This window comes from Callithrix jacchus, chromosome 8 (genome assembly GCF_049354715.1).
Source record: "Callithrix jacchus isolate 240 chromosome 8, calJac240_pri, whole genome shotgun sequence".
Classification (NCBI taxonomy): Eukaryota; Metazoa; Chordata; class Mammalia; order Primates; family Cebidae; genus Callithrix; species Callithrix jacchus.
Window position 1 is genome coordinate 55,415,496 of NC_133509.1, and position 7,090 is coordinate 55,422,585.

At 45.7% G+C, this 7,090-nt stretch overlaps 1 long non-coding RNA gene across 1 annotated transcript; it reads left to right on the forward strand.

The window, feature by feature from the left end:
• The first annotated feature begins 905 nt into the window (after positions 1 to 905).
• Positions 906 to 1,748, forward strand: LOC144577366 (uncharacterized). Its single transcript, XR_013521071.1, has 2 exons — positions 906 to 1,179; positions 1,527 to 1,748. It is a non-coding gene; the product is annotated as an uncharacterized LOC144577366 (long non-coding RNA).
• Positions 1,749 to 7,090: the final 5,342 nt, after the last annotated feature.

Genomic DNA, 7,090 nt, shown 5'->3' on the forward strand with positions numbered 1-7,090 from the left:
TTTATTTCACAAGACATTTAACTGGCTTTCACCCTCCATGGGATTTGACAATGTTTTAGATATTGCATGTCTGTTTTCAGGATGAGTTGAAGAATTTCCTTGCCAAAAAGCTACAACCCTTACAGCCATGAACAAGCAGCTTGATTTTGTGTTTTCAACCTGGGGCATCCCACCTTTTATATCAAGTGACTGAGGCACACACTTTAAGGCAACCTTTATAAAAGAACTCTTACTCAAAAACTATACCATCCTTACCAAACACAAGTTCCTGGAAAAGCTAAAAGGACTCATGGCATCCTTAAATTAAAATAAGCAAAAATTTCAGAAATCCTTGAGCTCCCTTGCCCAAAATTATACCCACTATCCTTTATGGATATACAGGCCACTCCCCTGAGGACACATAGGTTATCACCCTATGAATTGATACCTGGAAGGTCCAAGCATTGAGAGATTTCACTTCCAATACTAGAGTCGGTCCTACTCCATGCAGACATGACAAAATACCGCAAGGGACTCATCTATTGTACCCGGTCCTATCACCAACAGCTTAAGGCCCGCTTCCTACAAAATCTTCCTAAACAAACTCTCCATGATCCTCACCTAGGGGATTTGTCTACTGGAAGAAAAATCAGAGAAAAACTGCTTTTGAACTTCATTTATAAGGAAGATACTTTGTCAGAATCTGTTAACAATAGATACAGCAGTGAGACTCTAAGGAACCAATCTTTGAGTTCGTGTTTCACAACCAAAAAAGAGATTCAAAATTCCACATAATTGGAAGGCCACTCCAATTGTGTCTACACCATTGCCAATGCTTCTTGTGATACTCAGGTCAAGGACACAGGTAAGGTTAAAAAAAAAAAAGCCATACATTGCTTCAAAAAAAAAAAAAAGCTATTAATATTGGATCTCTAAGGTCCTCATGGCCTATGGGATTCGTCTTCTTGGCCTGGGTTAAGCAACTGGAGTTCCTGGTTCCAAAGCATCTCAGAGAGACTATCAGTTGTTCTTGTTTTTGTGATAGTGGTCATGATGCTAGTCTGTTCCATTTTATCCAGAGTTTTAAATGTTTCTATGCAGCCACTCTCTCATCAGATGATTGCCATAATGATACAATAGAAGATCAAGAAGATCTTGCAATACCGTTCACTATGAAGATGACTGAACAATTTAGGAGTGGTGAGTATCTGAAATTCTAGCTTTCCCTGAGTTGGTAAACTTCTCAGAAGTCAGAGAATGACCAAAAGCGGGGACTGAAAGACTGACCACACAAATGAACAATGGCCAGACCATGTATAAAGCTGGAACTCTGACCTGTATTCTCCAGCCATAAGTATGAGAAGCCAACCTACTATATACAGCAAATAATCCAGGAAGCCAGACAACTCCTGTAGCAATTGCCCCAGACAGCTAGGACTTGATTATTCCTATTTTATTTAATTTTTTCCTTGTTTGAAAGTCTCTCTTATGGAGTTGATTAATAACTGAAAAGTTCCCTAATATTTATTTCCACTTCCCCAAATTAGGACCAATCAGAGAAAAGCCAATATACATCCTTAATCCATCATATAGAATGCCCACCCACAGCTTCCCCATGCTGCTGCCTGCAACCAGAGCATCCCTGAAGCCTTCCCTGTTTTCCATTGTAAAGATTCTCACTCTCCTGCCTGCTGTGAGTGTCTGCCAAGTGATGGTAGTTGCCTGCCATCTTTGGCCAACTCTGAATAAACAGCCTTTGCTTATTCTCATTTGGGTGGCTGTGTTCATTTCCACAAGATCTTGAGAAGAATAAGGAATTGGGTATGTACAGGGTAAGGATGTTTTTACAAGAAAAGCTCAGATAATCTGAAGGATGTCCTGTCATTAGGCTGGCTCCAAAAGCTCAGCACAGCCCCCAAATACACGTGTACAAGCACACACACACCCTATATGCACATATGTACAATATGCACGTGCGTGCGCGTGCGCGCGTGCGCGCGGACACACACACACACACACACACACACACACACACACACACACACAATCAATAGATGGTATTCCGGGATTCCTTCTGAAGCCCAGAAAGTGAGAAAGCAAAGGAAAATTAGAACAGGAAGAGATGGAAAAGTAGGGGCAGACAAAGGGAGGGGAGTGGTGTTTGAAAGTAGAGGGAAGTGAGGGAAAAGGATGGAAGAATTAGCCTAAAGAGATCCAAAGCCCATGCTGTCCCATGCCTCCCACCTATTCCCTGCAACCTGGATGCCTATGAAGATAAAGTAGGATAACAGCCAAGATGACATCCCTCAACTCATTCCGTTTTTTTTTTTTTTTTTTTTTTCAAGAGAGCTGTTGCCCATCTCAGCTCACTGCAGTTCAAGCGATTCTGCCTCCTGGGTTCAAGCGATTATCCTGCCTCAGCCTCTTCAGTAACTGAGATTACAGGTGCCTGCTACCATGCCCGGCTTTTTGTATTTTTAGTAGAAACAGGGTTTTGCCATGTTGGCCAGACTTGTCTTGAACTCCTGACCTCAAGCAATCCACCCACCTTGGCCTCCCAAAGTGCTGAAATTCCAGGCATGAGCCACTGCTCCTAGCCAACCCTTCGTCTTTTGTTGAAAGCTCGGTTCTGGCCTGCAGGGTCCTCTTCCCTTGCGCGCTTAGGCCACTTACTGGCTAATGCTGACCTATGACAGATCAAGGAGCAGAACTGAGCAAGAAGCTACAGTGGCAGAGTCAGAGTCCTTCATTTTAAGTTCCCTCCAGCTGGGCACTCTTCCTCTCTTCTTTCTCTAATGTCTGAGTGGCCTCAGACATTAAAGAAATTGGGACAGATAACAGTTAAGAGTTCTCAGTCATGTCTGAGGAAGTATGTCTGAGTCTGAGGGCATGTGAGGGGCAGGACTGCACCTTCAGCAAAGCTGTGCTTCGTCTTCAGGTCTCAGCCTCTCCTTCCTGAGTTCCTTCCCTGTCTCTCTTCTTCCACACATCTACACAGAAACTCCTTGCCCCGCCCCCGCCAACCCCACCTCTCTGTCTGTCCTCTCTCTTTTCTTCTTAAGAATCCAGAATTGGCCAGGTGTGGTGGCTCGCTCCTGAATCCCAGTACTTTGGGAGGCCAAGGCAGGCAGATCACAAGGTCAAGAATTCAAGACCAGCCTGGCCAACATGGTGAAATCCCATCTCTACTAAGAATACGAAAATAGGCCAGGCGTGGTGGCGGGCGCCTATAATCCGAGCTACTCTTGAGGCTGAGGCAGGAGAATCTCTTGAACCCAGGAGGCTGTGGTTGCAGTGAGCCGAAATTGCACCACTGCACTCCAGCCTGGGCAACAGAGCAAGACTCCATTAAAAATAAAATCCAGAATCATTTAGACCATAGTCAGACTGAATATACATATTTAAGCCTTATTTCCAAATATAGAATAAAATGTTTTAGTTCCAGGGTGGGCGCAGTGGCTCACACCTGTAATCCCTGTACTTTGAGAGGCCTAGGTGGGAGTATCACAAGGTCAGGAGTTCAAGACCAGCCTGGCCAACATGGTGAAACCCCAACTCTACCAAGAATACGAAAATTAGCCAGGCATAATGGCATACTCCTGTAATCCCAGCTACTCAGGAGTCTGACATAGGAGAATCCCTTGAACCTGGGAGGCGGAGCTTGCAGTGAGGCAAGATTGTGCCATTGCATTCCAGCCTGGGTGACAGAGTGACACTTTGTCTCAAAAAAAAAAAATTTAGTTCCTTTTAAAAGGACTTCACTCAATGAGAGTGGATATAACGGAATCATTTTCTTGGGGAGAGCATCTCCTGGCTCCCCAAAATCTCTCTGCAGAAACATGTACTAACCTGAGTGTGAAGGAATTGGTGTGAGGGGGAAATATCCAATTGCATAAAGGTGAAAAACAAGGAGGTGGAGGCTGGTGGGCTCCAGAAATTATGAGTGCAACTGGCCTACCTCAAGTCCTTGGGAGCCTGAGCCTGTCCTCCTTAGAAAGTGACTGCAGTGAAGATATCAGATTTCTTAACACTTTTCCCAAAATGCCAACTTCTCTGTCACTGAGCATGGCTAGGCTACCCAGGTCCCAAGTTTGACTTTCTGATAGGAGGACAAACTTGAGAGTTCAAGGCCACCACTGACAGTCACGTCAGGAAACCACAGCAGTAACCGGCCTGCTCCCAGGCTTCAGTGGGGACATAAAGGGAAGTACATTTTTGCCCTTTTCACAGAGTGCCTGGAATTAATCCCTGAAATCCTCCTAAAGCCAGAGGCAGCCTTAGAAGGTTAGAACTACACCACACCCAAAAACTCAGGGCCCCAAGGAGCCTCCTTAGAGACAGGCTGTGGGAAGGCCCACCCCTCCCATGTTCTTCTCTCAGGTAACACATATGCCCCTGTCCCAGTCTACACAGTTTTCCTGACTGGAGCAAAGGTCAATTTGAATTGCAGGAACTTGGGAGATTTTATAATCCTATGGGCTAAAGAGTCTCTTAGGAGACAGTATAGGCCCTCAAGCCCGATCTAAAACTAAGCATTAATAGGCCTCAACTGAGAAACCTCCTCCCCGGTGAAACATTACGCAATCTTTTCCCAATTTCTGTCTCCTGCCCACACTGCAACGTTTTGCCTCATGTGACAAACCAACTACTGAAGGGGAAAATGCATCCGTGGCTGTGCTGGCTACCAGTCCTGTTGTTTATTCCTCTTCGATAAGACTCTCCATCTCTCTGTCTTTTGGCCTCTCACCCCCACCCCACCCCCACAGCATGAACTGGGAGAGGAAGAGGTTCTGATGCCGAGCCCTTGGCAGAGGCCCAGCAGGCACAGGTTCTACCTTCCCAGACAGTGGCCCTGACTGGCCTGTGAGCCCACCAGGTGCAATCAACAGTCTGGTCTCCAGAACACACAGGGGGCCTCCACCTGCCCTGGCACCACCATCCCATCCTCCTGACACTATCGGTTTTCCTCAGCCCCAAGGACAGGGTTCACTCTCCATATGTCCCTTCCCACCCCACAGACCAGCCCAGGTCTTTTATAATGGAAATCATAAAAAGAAAGACAGAGACTTCATTGTCTGTGATTGCTGATTACAGAAGACCTGATTCCCTTTCAGCCTGGGCTGTTCAGTGGTCTCTTGACTTCACCCATTTTTTGAGAATTTTTCCTATCCCTGACTCAACCCACCAACACCACCGTTCCCCCGTAGAGCAGGCGCCAGTGCCTAGCAGCCCTTTCCTAAGAGACAGCCCACTTGCCCCAGCTCTTCTAAGAGCTTATTGCTGAGGTTGTCAAGGTATGAACTTTTGACCAGGACTCCCATGTGAAAGAAAACATGAACATTTACTTTTGAATTCAAGGAACAAAAAGACACAAGCAATGGAAAGTAACTCCCTCCCATTGTACACAGGAGGAGATTGAGGGACAGGGCAGACCAAGGTCAGACAGCACCTTGGCAGCAGAGGTGGAAAGCTGCCTCCGTCCCCGGCTTCCCCACTCTGTGTGGCAGTGTTCTCACTATATCATGCTGCTGGGTGTGCTGAGCAGGGAGGCTGCCTCCAGGATGTGCACTCAAAGTGCTACACTTATGGTGAAACTGATCTCTTCTTGTAGGTCTGGATTTCACCCAGAGTCCTCCCACAGCTCTTCCTGCTGGGAATTGTGGTGGGAGAAAACATTGCTGCTGATCCCTTCTGAGGAGTTGGGGGATTGGAGACTCCTACTGAGGTCTCATTAGGGGCCCTTCACTGGGGCAGCTGGAGTGTGGGTGAGCAGGTCAGGGCCCCCACCCTTTAGTCCATGGAAGCATTTGTTGATTCCACAGAGACACTGGAGGAAGGGAAGCCCTCTTATGAGGATGAGGCCTGTAGGAGGACAGCTGCTCTGAGCAGTAGGGCCTCACACGCTGGTTTCATCAAGGAAACAAGGTCTAGAGGAAAATCATTTGCTTAGAAATGTTTCCACCTGAGCACGGTGGTGCACGCCTGTAATCCCAGTACTATGGGAGGCCGAGGTGGGTGGATCATTTAAGGTCAGGAGTTCAAGACCAGCCTGGCCAACATGGTGAAAACTGTCTCTACTAAAAATACAAAAATTAGCCAGGTGTGGTAGTGCATGTCTTTAATCCCAGCTACTAGGAGGCTGAAGCAGGAGAACTGCTTGAACCCAGGGGGCAGAGGTTACAGTGAGCTGAGATTGCATCACTGCACTCCAGCCTGGGCGCCAGAGCAAGAGTCACTAAAAAAAAAAAAAAAAAGGCAATGTTTCTTATCACATCTTCCATCTTCTGCCTCCTCCTTCTGTTAATCCTGAGGATTGTCATAATGACATGGTAGTGCTTCTTTTCATGTAGGAGGACATATTGCCAAGGGACAAAGCACACAGATGGGGGAGTCTATCAGGCCTATCAAGGTGAAGAGAGGCTGGTCTTATCTCATTTAGGGAACAAGTTTCACATATTCTTCAAAGGACTCTGTTATCTGTCACTAAATTCAGTCTTCTGACCCGTTATCTGACCTGCTTCCCTCACTCCAATCTGATCTGGCTGAGTTCCTACCCCCTGAACATGGTTCTTACTTCTCCAGAAAAGCCAGTCTTTAACCTCTCTCTGCCTTTCTGGTTCTGCCCCAAACTCAACTCTACTTCCTCTTCTTTCCTTTTCTTTTAGCTATTTATATCTCTTATATAGCAGGTAAAAAGCAGACCTTAGCAGAGTTATAGTTGTTTTATGTGAGCAGAAGAGGGTATCCTACTCAGCACATACACATGTGAGGAAAAGTGTGGGTATCTGTGTTTCTGCACTAAGGTGTAGGGTTTGTTTTTTTGAAGTTCTAACCTCTATGCTTCTTCCACCATCCTCCTAAATTCCCATGAAAGACCAGCAAAAAAAGGTATTTTTACCCCAATATGGATTTTGTGTATGTTCACATTAAATAAAATTCACAAAGTCCTATATTTCTATGAAAAAATTAAATGCCACAGTGTATTCACACTTATAGGAATTTAAAGCTTTCATTGTAAATCTAAGGCAACATAAAGAGTAAATGCTGTAATTTAATGTATAAATTTATTATATGTTGATGTCTACAGTAGAAAAAAGAATTTTGGTCTGTC